Genomic DNA, 16,494 nt, shown 5'->3' on the forward strand with positions numbered 1-16,494 from the left:
AGTAGCATCCTCATGCGTTCTGGCCGGAAGTAGTAAGTTGAAGTTAAGAATTTGACAGGAAAGGAACTTTAACTTAAAATTTAACTGTTAATAAAATTAACATAATCCTTACAAGAGGACTAACGATATACTAATTTTTTTATAAGTGTTCTTTTTCTGCCCATACTGTGAACTTTAAAGGCAAAACGATTCGTGATATTTACAGGAATGTTGTTGTTCCAATTACTATGTATGGTATAGGCTTCTGGGTTTCCAGGGCAGGGGAACTCTGTCGACTACGGATGAGTTAGATACCATACAAAGGAGCTGGTGCTTGGCCCTGACACGTAGCTTTAGGACGGTCTCTACGAAGGTCCTTTGCATCCTTGCTGGCACTCCGCCTCTCTCACTACTTTATAAAACATGATAAATTTCTACTTAGAGATGGCAGATTGGATTTCAAGTTATATGGTGATAAACTAATTACTAGACATGTGTTTGAAAAATTCGACAGGCTGCTTGTTCATCCTGCAAGCAATCTTGTTTGCTATTTTGATAGGGAATTACCCACCAGCGATATGTTCGATATTTATACCGAAGGCTCAGACATTGATGGAAAGATTGGCGCAGCCTTTGTCGTGTTTTACTATGGCACTGAGATTCATCACGAGCACTATAGGATGAATTTTTATAACTCGGTGTTTCAGGCCGAATGCTGTGCACTAGAAAAAGCTTTGTTGTATGTTCGATCTAATATCCCACGTTTTTCTATAGTTCATATTTACAGTGACTGTCTCTCTTTATTACAGGTTTTATGTCGTCCCATATCAACCAATTATACTGTTTTTAATATCAAGAAATTGTTTGGTGATGTCTTTTGGCCATACTATAATTAAATTGCGTTAAGGCTCATGATGGGTATGTGGGCAATGAGAGAGCGGATGTGTTGGCGAAGAAAGCTGCTTTGTCCGACCATGCTAAATATATCAGGATTCCCGGTTCAAGGAAGATTGCAAATACAGTGCATATTGGAAGACTGTCTGAATGAGTGGAAGCTTAATTGGTTCGGATCTGAGAGAAATAAAGATCACTTACGGTTTTTGCAGATTAAGAGACCTATGACACTTTACAATAATATTGATGTTAACCAATTCCTTACTGGGCATGGCAGATTTCCTAGCTACCTGAAAATATTTTCTGTACAAGAGACTGATCTATGTCCAAGGTGTGGGGTCTCAGCAGATTCTAATAATTTTTTCTACCGATGTGAAATCTTTAAAGACTTAAGGAATGTATATGGTATCACAGATGAAGACTTCTTGGACGTTCGGGAACATGTTAAGTATGTGGAGGCCGTCCTGGGCTACATAAATGTAAATAAGATTGAATGTGGAATTTTAACGTGAGTAACATGTTTAACCACTGTATATATTTATTTTATTATATCTCTTATGTATTGTGTTTGTTGAATTTTAAGAAGTAGTGTTTTAGCTTTATTATGTTGTGTATTTGAAATTTTTACAAAGGATTTTTATAAGTTTTAATAATAATTTTTATTAAATATTGATGGTTTTATTGTAATTTTACTTGTGATATGTCATACATGTATTTTATGTTTGATATTCTGAATGCTTTCAGAAAATATTATTTTATCTCTTTATACTTATGTGTTTTACACTCATGTCCATAAATTAAGGATAATGCAAAATCACGCAAAGGAAGAGTTAGAAACAAAACAAATTTGACTTATTTCTAAAGCTTATTTATTAAACAAAAGGTAAAGAGCAAAAAAAGATGCTATATGTTTGATATTATTTAAAAAAATAGCGATTTTTTACTTCCTGGAGCAAATTACAAAAAAAAAAAAAAAAAAAAAAAAAAACCTATTTACAAAAAAAAAAAAAAAAAAACAATATTACATGGTTGGTATGATTGTTAATACATTGTATGTCTCCCAGACGATGCAATACAGTCCGTACAACGCCTAGGCATGCTGAGTATCAAATTATCGATCTAATCTTGGGGGATATTACACCACTCAAAACGCAATGCCCTCCGAAGTTCCGGTAGACATGTAGGAGGAGGTTGACGGGCTGCAACTCGTCGGCCAAGCATGTCCCACACGTGCTCTACTGGATTCAAGTCCGGTGAGAATGCTGGCCAGTCCATAAGGGTGATATCCTCCGATTGAACGCATTCGCTTACGATGTTTGCACGGTGAGAACAGGCGTTGTCCTCCATAAAACAAATTGTGCGCCCATGGCGCCCCGAAACAAATGTGTATGTTGTTCCAGAATGACGATCCGATAGATTTGGCTTGTCATGGTTCCAATTTGAACATGCAGGTCAGTTCTGGAACCCAGAATAATTCCACCCCAAACGAGCACTCCTGCACCACCGTAACGGTGTCGTTCAATAATGTTTTCTTGTTGTTAACGGGTACCTGAAGCTCTCCATATGAAAGTCCGGCGAGAATCAGACTGCAAGCTAAACCTGGACTCGTCGGAAAACATCACACAAGCCCACTGTTGCGGTGGCCACAATGCATGCTCTCTACTCCAGGCTAACGCAGGCAACAGTGAGTTGCAGTAAGTGGAACGCATCTGACAGGTCTACGAGCATATAGAGCAATCTGCCCTAAGTGTCTGTACACGGTCTGCCTTGAAATTGTCGTACCAGTGGCTGAAAAGAGCTGATGAGACAGGTCTGAGGCTGTGCTCCGCCTGTTTCGTTTGGAAGTAACTGCCAAATACCGGTTCTCATTCGACGTTGTAACTCTGGGGCGACCTGTGATGTAACGTCTACTCACATTACCATCATCTTGGAATCGTTGCCAAAGCCTGGAGATAACACTCTGGGCAATTCCAAGTTCATCTGATACTTCCAGTTGGGTACGCCCACATTCCAGATGGCTGATAATTCTACCATGTAAAAAATCATCCAAATGCGTCCTATGTGTCATAACTATTCGGTTATTGCGCTGAAATGCTTATAAAGCGCCTGCGAACAATTTTACTTCTTTGCCTGTGTACGTTCCGATGTTTAAAAATAGTGGACTGCAAATTAACTTGATATTACTTCAGTATAGAACTCAAAAAACCTCAGACTCCTAACGTTGACCGAAACTTCTTTATTGACTTTCAAATAGTAAGTTAGGCGAAGAGGAACGGCGAAGACCACACAAACTCCGACTTCAGTGGCGGCTTACCAACACAAACTCAGAAGAACCTCCGCTTAGTTGAAACTCCAGTAATTCACAGCAACCTCGAAGCTCTAACCGCGAGCTTTAAAAACCTAACAAATTTGCGTCTGCGCCGCTCCTCGGTACAAAGAAAGAAATACAATTTGCATAACATCGAACATACCCCCAGCCTTGAAGTCCCAAGGGGGTTCAAACAATAAATTTAAACTGTTGAACTGCATAAACCTGAAAAAAAAATTAAAGTCTCTAAATCAAGAATTAAATGGCAAAGCGCATAGCTTTGCTATAGGTCGTTTTATTTCACCATTAGACGTGCGTAAACTCACCACTCGAACTTTCTCATCCAGACCGGGATGCACTTTAATAATTCTACCTAATTTCCAACGTAGCGGAGGTAGATTTTCGTTCTTAATAAGAACCATATCACCAATCTTCAGGTCTTGTTGTACCTTGCACCACTTGGGTCTCTGCTGCAATCTAGATAAATACTCACTGCTCCAACAATTCCAGAAATGTTGAAATAACCTTTGCACGTTCCTCCAACGGTCACTGCAGCTCATGGTTTCTTGAATTTGGTTAGATTCTGGAATAGCGCTTAAAGCCGCTCCGGTTAAAAAGTGTCCTGGTGTTATCGCCTCCAAGTCGCTACAATCACTTGAAGCTGGTACCAAAGGCCTAGAATTAAGACAGGATTCAATTTGGGTTATTAATGTCAAAAATTCCTCATATGTTAAAATAAGTGTTCCTAAACATCTTTTTAAGTGATGTTTCATAGACTTGATACCCGCTTCCCAAAGCCCTCCAAAATGAGGGGCAGAGGGAGGATTAAATAACCATTTAATATTTTCTGAAGAAATATAACCCTGTAGCTGTTCATCACGTTGAACAATGGGAAAGGCTTTCCTTAATTCTTTATTAGCTCCTATAAAATTCGTTGCACAATCAGTGAATTTCACACGGTTTGCCTCTACGAGCTATAAACCGCTTAAGTGTCGCGAGGAATGATTTTGTTGAAAGATCTCCAACTAATTCTAAGTGTATTGCTCTTGTAGTAAAACAAATAAATAGACATACGTAACACTTAAAGATTTTGACTCCTCTACCAGGACGATATTTAACGTTAAATGGTCCTGCTAAATCAATCCCTACACGAGAAAAAGCTCTACTTTGAGTAACTCTTGAAGCGGGTAAATCTGCCATTAGCTGAGTTGCAGTTTGCGCTCTAACTCTACGGCAGATAACACATTGGTTTATACACTTTCTTATAATATCTCTAGCATTCACAATCCAAAATCTATGTCGTATGACAGAAGTGAGTAGCTGCGTACCTGCGTGAAGATACGTGTCATGATAATGCTTAATAATTAAACGCGTAATATTGTGATTCTTAGGTAAAATCATAGGATGTTTCTGATTATTTGAAACTGCAGAGTTTCTGAGCCTTCCGCCTACACGCATTACTCCCGCGGAATCCAAGAAGGGACTTAAGACAGTAATTTACTTGATGTCTTCAAGGGTTTACCAGATTCTAAACAGAATAATTCTTCTGGAAATTCGGCTCTTTGCACAATCCTAACAATCATAGAAGTAACTTCACAGAATTCTTCAGTAGATAAATAACCCTTTATACGCTCTGTAGGTAACTTGCTACAATTATTTCTAAATCTTAAACACCACGCTAACACCCGACATAACTTTAACCATGACGAAAATCTTGAAAACACACTAGGCTCTTCAAATTTGGAAGCATTTGAACTGAAACTCTTTTTCAATTCCTTCAACATAACTTCACCCTCTAATTCTACACTTGAATTTTGCTGTACATGAATTACGGATTCGTTTAACCACTGCGGTCCCTTCATCCATAACTCACATTGTAGGAATTCTGATGGAATAAAACCTCTGGACCCACAGTCTGCAGGATTTTCTTTCCCAGCAACATAATTCCATTGAATACCTGGAACAGCTTCCTGGATTTTTGCAACTCGATTTGCCACAAAAGGTAGCCAACGGCGAAGTTCGGATGAAACCCATGCCAATGTAACCCGCGAGTCGGTCCATGCGTAAATATTGTTAATAGGCAGTTCTATGCATGATAATACTGCATGTAAGAGGTTTGCTAAAAGTAACGCAGCACACAACTCTAGTCTCGGAAGAGACTGGGTTTTTAAGGGCGCTACTCTGGTTTTCGATGTCAGAAGGCTGACTTTGACTGACGAATCAAGGTCGATTGTACGGAGATAGATGACTGCACAATAAGCCTTTTCTCAAGCGTCGCAGAAAGCATGGATATCTATCACTACTGCCTTCGGACTCAAGACATACCTCGGAAATTGTAAGCTTGAAAGTAAGGGTAATTCTAGATAGAAACGCTTCCATTTTCTACTTATTCTTTTATCAACGAGTTCATCCCAACCCAGCTGTAAGTTCCATAACTCTTGTAATAATATTTTCGCGTATATTATTGTTGGCGCTAACCATCCCATTGGATCAAAGATTTTGGCTACTTCTGATAAAATAGTCCTCTTAGTAAACTCTTTATCACTCATGCATACCGAAAAATGAAACGTATCACTAGAGTTGTTCCAATTAATTCCCAATACTTTTACTTTCTTGTCACTGTTTATTTCAAGAGAAATACTGGATTCTCGTAAGCACTCGGGAATATTCTCTAAAATAGCTGAACTGTTTGAAATCCACTTCCTTAAGCGAAATCCACCCCTTTTCATCATTTCATTCAACTGCTGAACTAGAACATTCGCTTCCTCTTCACTTTGGCCCACCAGCGGCTGAGCGGTAAAGACTCTGAACACTGGTAGTTCGGTCCGAGGTTCGAATCCCGCGAACGGGCTGGCTGCATGGGCGTTTTCGTGGTTTTCCCCATGTGTAACGTGTATACGAGCCAGTTTCCCTTAGAAAGTCCTCCACGAAAGGCATCCCTCCTCTTAGGCAGATAGCCCTAGTGTGCTTTGCCATAATTAAATACACCACACCACACCATCCTCTTCACTTTGTGCCCCTGAAAGCAAATCATCAACATAAAAATCACGAAGGGCAATTTTTGATGCTAAAGGAAATCTGACTTGTTCATCTAATGCAAGTTGTTTCATTACTCTAGTAGACAAATACGGCGCACAGGCAGTCCCATATGTAACTGTCACTAATCTAAATGTACTCAAGGGCTCACTAGGACTATCCCTCCAAAGCATTCGTTGCCAATTTGTATCTTCTGGGTGGACACGAATTTGTCTGAACATCTTCTCTACATCGGCACATACTGCAATTTTGTAATTTCTAAACCGTAGAAGAATTGGAAACAGCTCTTGCTGAACTCTTGGCCCAACCATCAAAATATCATTCAATGAAAGACCCGATGTCGTTTTAGCCGAAGCATCGAAAACAACTCTCAGTTTAGTCGTAGTACTTGATTCCTTTAATACGGCATGATGAGGCATGTAATACGTAGAGTCAATAAGAATCTCTCCCTCAGGCACTCCCTCCATATGTCTCAGCTAAAGGTATTCCCTCATGAAATCCTTATACTGTTCATATATCTGAGGCCTTTTTAGAAGTGAATTTTCTAAAGATTGGAATCTACGCATAGCTAATTGTCTGGAATCTCCAAGCTGAGAAGGCGGAGAGTGAAACGGTAATTTCACAGTATATACCCCACTTTCCTCTCTCGTATATGTAGATTTGAAATAATCTTCACATGATCTCTCCGATTTAGTAAGTATGTCAAACGTAGGTACAGCATCCAATTTCCAAAAGTCAGACAGCATCTGATCAGTTTCCACTTGTATATTATTAACAAAGATAGTAGGATTAATTTATTCACACTACCTGAAATAATCCATCCTAGTTCAGAACGAGAAGCTACCGGTTTACCTTCTTCGCATTTAATTATTTCTCCCTTTAAAAGAGGTAAGGCAATATCTACGCCTAAAAGTATATCAACAGGCCCACTTTTGTAAAACGTTGGATCTGCTAACATTAAATCATTATATTCCTCAACGTACTTCTTATCCAATGTAAAATGCGGCAAAGTTCCAATAATTCTATTGATGATAAATACTGGTGTTTTAAATGACACTTTCGTCGGAAAATGCGGAACGAAGTTTATTTCCGTAATCCCATTAATTTTCGTATCCAAAGACCCTAAACATGAAATAAAAACTTTGGTATTTCTTCTTGCTAACCCTAGCCTTTGTACACAATCTTCTGAAATCAGACTTGCTTGACTGCCAGGGTCAAGGAGGGCTCTACACAATTGGTATTCACCCGATGAATCTAACACTTTAATAACAGCCGTACATAATAAAACTTCACTCTGAAAATTAAAGTCTGAAACACAAGATTTAATTACTGGACTAGAACTTGCGATATTCTTCCCTGACCCAGCCGATTGAGCGCGAGGTTCTGGCCCAGGGAAAAATGTCTTAGCCGTCACTGATAATTCATTCGAACTGTTCGAAACTCCTTTAAGTGCCTTTGGTTCATTTTGAACTCTTTCAAAATGCAGTAGTGTGTGATGATTTTTAAAGCACTTTTTACATTTATGTGTACTTCTACACTCGAAAGCTTTATGGTTTGAAACCAAACAATTAAAACAAACATTATTTCTCTTGACAAAATTAACGCGTTCCTGCACATTCAGATTTAAAAACTTATTACATTTAAAAACTGAATGACCGGCTTTACAATACGTACACTGCGCGCGAATCTCTGAAGCCAATGAAGTTAATTTGTCTTTTGTAACTTGTTTTTTAACACCTTGCGGTTTACCTGCTTGCAAGGTTCTGGCATGAGATTTCAAGAACTCTAGCAGATTATTAAGTGTTGGTATTTCCTCACTCTTTAATGTTCTTTCCCACCATCCTCTCGTCGAAGAATCCAATTTAAACTGTACTATTAACATTAAAATAGTATCTGCGAATTGCTCCACTTTGAATCCTAGATTTTCAAACGAACATACACACTCTCTTACAGTGTCTACTAACACTAATATCTGACTAGGAATTTCAGATTGTAAATTTGATAAATACAAGATTTTCTTTAATAACGATGAAAGTAATTCTCTCTTATGTGAAAATCTTTGACACAATAAATGCCACGCTATTTCGAAATTCCTGTCACAAATAGTTAAAGCTTGAACAATCCGCAAAGCATCTCCTTTTAAAGAACCCTTTAAATATTGTAGCTTTTGTGCACCTGATAAACGGTCATTATCCACTATCGCCGTTTTAAATAAATCAAAAAATGATAACCATTCTTCAGTACTGCCACTAAATACAGGAAGAATTAGCTTAGGTAAGCGTATACTCGCTATTTCACAAGATTTAGTTTCCACACTAATGTCTTTAACATTCTTAAGTCTGGTTAGCATTAAAATTAACTCATCAACAGTATCTTGTATGACCTGTTGTTCTTCTATAAATACATCAATATCTTTTTCTTCACACACTACAAATATGTTACTAAAAATATCCGAAAGTTCGGTCATTAAGTCATTTAATCTAGATTTAAAAAGTTCTAACTGATCAACATCAGCAGAATCGTAAGTCACGGTAATTTTCTCTTTCAGTTTACTTAACTTAGCTTTAGCTAGACGCTTTTTAGTCTTCAACGTTGTAAATTCCATTATCTAATAAGAAAGATAAAAAAACACACTGACTCACCAAATTTACTGTGACTCCGTAGCCGACGGACCATAAAACATGTACGTTCCGTTGTTTAAAAATAGTGGACTGTAAATTAACTTGATATTACTTCAGTATAGAACTCAAAAAACCTCAGACTCCTATAACGTTGACCGAAACTTCTTTATTGACTTTCAAATAGTAATTTAGGCGAAGAGGAACGGCGAAGACCACACAAACTCCGACTTCAGTGGCGGCTTACCAACACAAACTCAGAAGAACCTCCGCTTAGTTGAAACTCCAGTAATTCACAGCAACCTCGAAGCTCTAACCGCGAGCTTTAAAAACCTAACAAATTTGCGTCTGCTCCGCTCCTCGGTACAAAGAAAGAAATACAATTTGCATAACATCGAACAATTTGCATAACATCGAAAGAAATACAATTTGCATAACATCTGATACTTCCAGTTGGGTACGCCCACATTCCAGATGGCTGATAATTCTACCATGTAAAAAATCATCCAAATGCGTCCTATGTGTCATAACTATTCGGTTATTGCGCTGAAATGCTTATAAAGCGCCTGCGAACAATTTTACTTCTTTGCCTGTATATCACTCTCTTACACTCTCGTCATTGTGACGTATCATCGGTGTCATCTGGTTACTTCCTGAAATTTGCATATGATTCTTGAAGATGTGTGTAGTGATTTTACAGGTGATATATTTATTTTAGAGTTCAATTTCCGCGTGACTCCGAATTATCCTTAATTTATGGACATGAGTGTATAGTTCTTTGTTTAATATGTTGTTGAAATATATGATCTGTAGCATTTATTTTCTCAGATCAGAGTTGTATAATTGGTATTGTATTTTATGACTCATGTACAGTGTTTTATACTGAAGCTCTGAAAGTTCTTTTATTTTAAAACCCGAAAGAGTTTTATTTGTGATTTGTCTTTGTTGATGCACAATGCACATGCACAATGATAGGATCATCATTGAGGACATTATATATGTTTAATTGTTAGTTTTGATGATAGCTCATGGAGATTATAACCAATGTTCAAACAGGGCTTTAAATATGCGGATCATTATTGGAAAAATTCATGATTAATTATTTGAATGCCAACTTTAATCTTTACACTTGAATTGAATTTTAGAACTGAATTGTAATTTATTTTGTAAGAACCACTGAGAACTAGGGTCTCAGTGCTTAAATCGGAAATGATCTTTCTGCTAGTCGTGCTTAGAGTTGGTATGGATTTCGTATTGAGCTTGGGAATTCCTCGTTGGTGTCTTTTCCTGGCCCTTCCTGGTGTTTTTTATATGTACGGCTGTGTTTTTGATTTATGTTTTGTAGTTATGTGTGGTTTTTTTTGTGTGGGTGTTTGTCGTGCGTGTGTCGGTGGATGTTTATGTTTCCTTCTCTTTTTTGTTTATTAAACTAACAACATTATTTTGATTTAATTATCTTTTGTTTTTCTCTCTTTCTTTTTCTGAAGAACGCATTATCAGATTTGCGGCCATACAGGTTTGTATTTTTGCGTTTGCTTTTGTTTCCTTATCTAACGTTTTTTGTTACCCGGACTCATTCCTTGCTTTCTCGTGGCAAATTATTCTATCAATTTGTTCGGTGGGCACAGCTGGGCCGCTGGTCGTCATCGTTTGTGGTTCGACGGAAGAAGCTCCGATAACCATAAGGCAGCAATGACATGCGGGTGGACTTCTCTCCTCTATTCTTACCCTCGTAAAGGTGTCGTTCAGTGATGCTGTCTTGGTGGTATCTGGAGTTCTTCATACGAAAATTCGACGTGAATCAGAGGGCAAGCTAAGCCTGGACTCGTTGGAAAACGTCACACAAGCCCACTGTGACTATGCACACGTTGAACGTTCTCTACCCCAGACTAACTGCAGGCGACAGTGAATTGCCGTGAGCTGAACACATCTGACAGGCCTTCGAGCATATAGAGAAATCTGTTCTAAATGTGTGAACACGGTTTGCCTTAAAACTGTTGTACGAGTAGCTGAGGAGCTGACGAGACAGGTCTGATGCTGTGCTGTGCTTACCTCTTTTAACAATTACTGCAAAATACCGGTCGTCATTCGGCGTTGTAATTCAGGGGCGACCTGTACTGTAACGTTTGCTGACATTTCCATCATTTTGAAATTGTTGCCAAAGCCTACAGATGACATTTTGGGCTATTCCAAGTTCCTCGAATATTTCCATCTGAGTACGCCGCCGATAAATTCAACCACGTAAAAAATCATCCACATGCGTCCTCTGTGTCACAACTATTCGGGTGTGGAATTGAGCAGCTTACAGAAGGATTGTGAACAATTTTCCTTCTTTGCTACCATCCATTATATACGCTTCTCTTACATTCTCGTCATTGCGTCATCTGACGAGTTGTCGTAGTTTGCATATTCTTGAAGATGTGTGCGATAATTCTACAGGTGAAAATTTTACTTCAGAGTTCGATTTCCGTGTCATTCTGAATTATCCTTAATTCATGGACATGAGTGTACGATTCTTCCCTGCCCTGGGCTAGGCGTGTTACACCATTTCGAGGTAATCCTTAACAAATATTTCACATGGTCCCCACACAAACAATCTAGTTTGCGAGAGTTGCGGGTCCGTAAAGCTAAACTTTTCCTCTTATTTGCCCGAAATGGCGTTTTATATCTAGACAACAAGTTTACATATTTACAAAACCATACTGTGTCTCGTGCTGAGCACGTTATGTCTGCCCTGTTTTTGCATACTCTTGCAAAACGACCAGAACAGGGCCTTTGCTAGACCATAGGACGCCTACTTACATTCCTAAGATAGCTGCCTGCAAATATAGAAAAAATGCTCAATAATTAATAGAGTTTTTATTTCACACACATAAGTGCTTACGGATTGCATAAAGTACTTACATATGACAAGTACTTGCAATGAATTTAAAGTATTTAGACATGGTACCGCTAGAGTCCGATCGCATCAGATTTTGGCCGCCAGCGTACTTTTACGCGCTGCACCTAATCTAGGAAAGGCCCTGAACCGGAAGCAATTTCAGACTGTGCAATTCTCAGACAACTCGCCTGATGGTGATTTGCAAGAGGAAATGGGATTCTTGAAGAATTCGTGCATCACCTGGCACACAATTTCCATTTAAATATTAGTAAATCAAGCGACGTTACTCCTGTCTATAATTATGATTACAATTCTCGTAACTATGTGGAGCGGTTATCTTAAGTAACAATCTGTACATAATTCATTACGTTTCTGCATTTTGTTTCCTGCATCGTATAAATTTTGTAACATTTTTTATTTATTTATTTTATTCCGTCTGTATTGATATATTCTAAATGTTGCCTAAAACTGTTACACTGTTCGCTTTGAATTGTACTTAAAGAACTTTTAGCAGTAATGTCATGTCGTCAGCTTATCCACACCTGTTAAATTTTATTTAATTCTAAAGTAAATCCTTATCTTCAGCAATTATTCGGACCATACAACATTTCGTTCTAATCAATTAGTTTCGATGGAGGTTAGACCAAAGAATATTTATATAAAGAAGGAAAGCTTTAATAGACGTAATGTAAATCAGTTCTGAAACGGTACTGCGCCGCTGTATCGCGGAAGGAAAACTTCTCGTTTCCAAATGGCCAAGTGTACATGATATTGAGGAGGCCCACTAGCGGCCGAGTGGTAAAGTCGCTGAACATTGGTAGTTCGGTCCGAGGTTCGAATGCCGCGAACGGGCTGGCTGCATGGGTGTTTTCGTGGTTTACCCCATGTGTAACGTGTATACGAGCCAGTTTCCCTTAGAACGTCCTCCACGAAAGCATCCCTTCCCTTAGGCAGATAGTCTTAGTGTGCTTTGCCATAGTTAAATACACCACATGAAATTGAGGACCACGGTGCAAATTCAAAGAATTTGTAGTATTCGTTCTTTAACAAAACTTTTCAGAATAACTTAGATTTTCGTAGATTTTGTGAGTCGAAATAAATAATCCATTAATTAATCCACTTGCTCTGATTTGATTTACGTTGATACGGCGGAGAAAAAACTGGTATCACAGAGCTTTAAACTCTAGACCAGGGTTTTTTAAACCTTTTTCAGTCGTGACCCCTTTTTATTATTGCGATTTTTTTCGCAATCCCCAGGATCCCATAATATTTACAAAACGTTTTGTGGAACCCTCATAAGTATTGCGCAAATCCGACACACGCGTCATTGTAACTGTCATTTTTTTCAATTGTACTGTAATATACTATTGCAATTTTATGTCATTCGCTTTAATTTCTAATTTTAAGTCATAGAACAATGTGAAAATTTTAAATAAGTAACAAGCGGAATGACAGCGTTACTGCAAAGCAAGGAAAGTGAACGTTTATATTATAAAAAGAATGCGCCGAAAGGTTTTTGTTTTTTTCTTTGTCTGTATGATCTTATCTTTACATTGTGTAAAAATATTTGGTAACTGTAAAAGTATTAAAATAAGAATTATCAAAACTGCTAAAAATTTTTGGTGACCTCCTGCTGCCCACAGTTTAAGAAACCTTGCTCTAGACCAATCGTGAAATTCGGTCTTCGACACCTGCTCGAGCAGGCACAAAATGGTATTAAAGCGGGATTTACACCGACTGCTGTTTCGCGCATGGGCAAAATGATATTAAAGCTGGATGGATAGCTAGCTCCCTCTGCGGTCTTGAGGAAGTGACCCCCGCTTCGATGTTTTCGTTTCTAAGATGCATGTACTTTGATTGGACCTCGAGTCAGAGCTCTCCGGTACTAACACCACATCTACACCTGATCCGATTTTATCCGTACCTGTGGCTTTTTGGAACCACCAGGTGTAAGAATTGGAGGCTGCCTTCAGCCCACCTGGACACAAGTGTCCCCATAGCTCAAAAGAAGGGACCCCGTATCTCCACAAACGAGGACAGCCAGCAACCCAGCCACCCCCAAACAACAAACAAAAATACTAAATCAAAAATAAGTGAGCACATCTAACACAAAATTACAGACCAACAAACAAACAAAATAAAATCCATAAACACAAATTCACAACATAGATATCCAAAACCCACATAAACACAAAATTCGATTTTAACAGAAGATTCCTACCAGCGCCCTATTTTCATTCATAAACTTCATTAGAGCAATAGAATATGATTTAAAAACTTTAAAATTAATGACACTTACATTAAAATCAGTAATGTTAAAAATATGTCTAATAGGGGCTGTTAAACTACAATCAACCACGAAATGCCTAGCATCACCATCAACCTGACAACTATTACATAATTAATTTTTCTGCAGATTAAATCGGTTGAAATAGAACGAAAACCTACCATGTCCAGTTAAAACCTGATTAACATCAATACTGTTCATACATTTAGTTTTATTTGTGGTTTTAATTAGTTCCATAAATCCTTTGTTTTTACGTGAAGAAAACCACTGTATTTTCCATTTGTTAACGTAAAATTTTTTCATTCTTCGAATTGCAATTCTCTTCGAACCTGTTACTTCAATATCCATTGCAATGACATTTGAGACCGCCTGCTTGGCCAGGCTGTCGGCACTCTCATTATCAATAAAGCCTATATGGGCTTTAACCCAATGTAGCTTAATATTTAAATATGAACTCAAAGTTTCTAAATGACCTTTAATTTCTACAATTAATGGATTGAAATTGTTTGGGCGGGAGAGAATATGAAGAAGTGACAGGCAGTCAGTGTGAACCACCAGGTGTACCGAACTTATCCGTACCGCTGTGTTGGAGCTTTCTAATTCCGGATCTTTTATTTGGCTTCTCCTTTCTTCCTCCATTCAGAAATGCGGTCAAGACTCATTTATGTGAGTTGCCTTCGGAGTTTTACAAGGTAGTTGGGTGAATCTTCGGATTATGGTAACTTGGCGAAACTTTGGCGACCAACCCTGCTACAGCAACCTGCTAGTATTTTTTTTGGACGCCATTTTGTTTTCACGATGTAAAGGTATGCATATATATATATATATATATATTATTCATCATTTTTTCCAACTATCTGCTAACCGAATTACACTTATGCTAGAACTTTTATGGAACAAAAGTGCTTAATCATGACGAAGATTAGGTGCAAAATTGGGAGTGCAGAATCGCCCACTGCTTCGCGCATTTTTAAGAATTGCACATACGCAGTATCCATGTACACGTCGACCTATTTTCACTTAAAAATCATCCCAGAATTGCACAAAAATGGCATTGCGCACACGCTTGACTTTATCCAGGTACACATCGACCTATTTTCACTTAAAAAGTCAAAGAAAATTGACAAAAGTCCAATTCTTCTTACTCTTGTAAAAAGCGCCAAACAAATAAGTGGGCGATTCTGCACTTTAGCAGCGAAATTGTTTTAAAGTGCTCATTAGCTAAAATCACGATCGAAATTTTTCGGAAAATGTCACATGACATGTCTCATGATCTCTCATTTCTCTGAGACAAAATAATCTGTGATTCGAACTGTGTACTTCTCAGATTATTGCTAAAGTCCTAGCTAGTAACCTTTATCGCCTTACCAAAATGTCTCCAAACTACCTGTTACCATATTCCAAAGATTAGCCGGTAGTTGAGTGTTTGGCTCAGTTACCGTCCGATATCGGTTCAATATCCATCAGATATTGTGATGTTAATATGACTACGTGTTCTTATTGGAATGGAGGTTTCTTCTAAAGAAATAATATTGTGATAATTACCAGTAGATTATTTATGCCTATTTTTCATTTGCTAGGTTTTTAAGATGTTTCTAGAAAACGTACTTTTTTTTAAGTGAACAAACGTTTTCTTACCCCAAATGGGCGTTCACCTCAAAACAAGATTTTCCATCGAATTATTATAAAAGTCTGAAACACTTTTCAAATTTTGTCACCAAATTTTACCTCCCTGTATTATATTTAAAGAAACTAAATAATGAATCAACGTGAAAGAATGTTTCTCGCATTGTGACAAATAACGGTACTTAGAATCGTCAAATTCTGAATGACATAGTCCTCCACCCGAACATGGGCACCTCTAAGCTCGAACTTGGAATTTGTTTTATTGTCTGTTTCATATTCTGTAAAACTTTAACGAATTTTTGATTAAAACCTCAATAATTTCAAAACGAGTAGTGGCAAGACTGTAGGGAACAGAACATATCTCCAGCGCGGGGACTGTCTATCGGAAATTCTAAAGCTACGTTGCTTTTAAATATTTTTAGCCTAAGGGACATCAGCCCAAATGCTTTCGAAACGTGTATGTATCTGTAAATGAAAAAAATCGTCTATTTGGGCGTAATATAAAATCTGAAATTTTTCAGATTTTTTTAGATTTATTATTAAGTTTCTAAGTTTACAGCCACTCTTTCTTTTCTTTTATGTGATGTTTGAAAGTCTGTAGTGCACTTATAATTCTTTTTATAGAATAAGGTCAAGCATATTTATTCGATTCGAATGCGCTAAAGATTATATAAGAATTTTAATTTGCTCATTTGTAGAAAGCATTTTTAATAGACAATACAGCTTCTAAGAAGCATAAATTAAAATGAATTAAAAGTTTAAAAATAATTATTTTTGATAAATTAAATTTATAAATAATTAAAAATTATGAATTAAAATATGTACAATTCAAAGATAATTCATTTAAAACAAATAGTCATAAAAT

This window comes from Stegodyphus dumicola, chromosome 6, assembly GCF_044657685.1.
Source record: "Stegodyphus dumicola isolate Sdum_Otavi_A_Nest chromosome 6, ASM4465768v1".
Taxonomy (NCBI): domain Eukaryota; kingdom Metazoa; phylum Arthropoda; class Arachnida; order Araneae; family Eresidae; genus Stegodyphus; species Stegodyphus dumicola.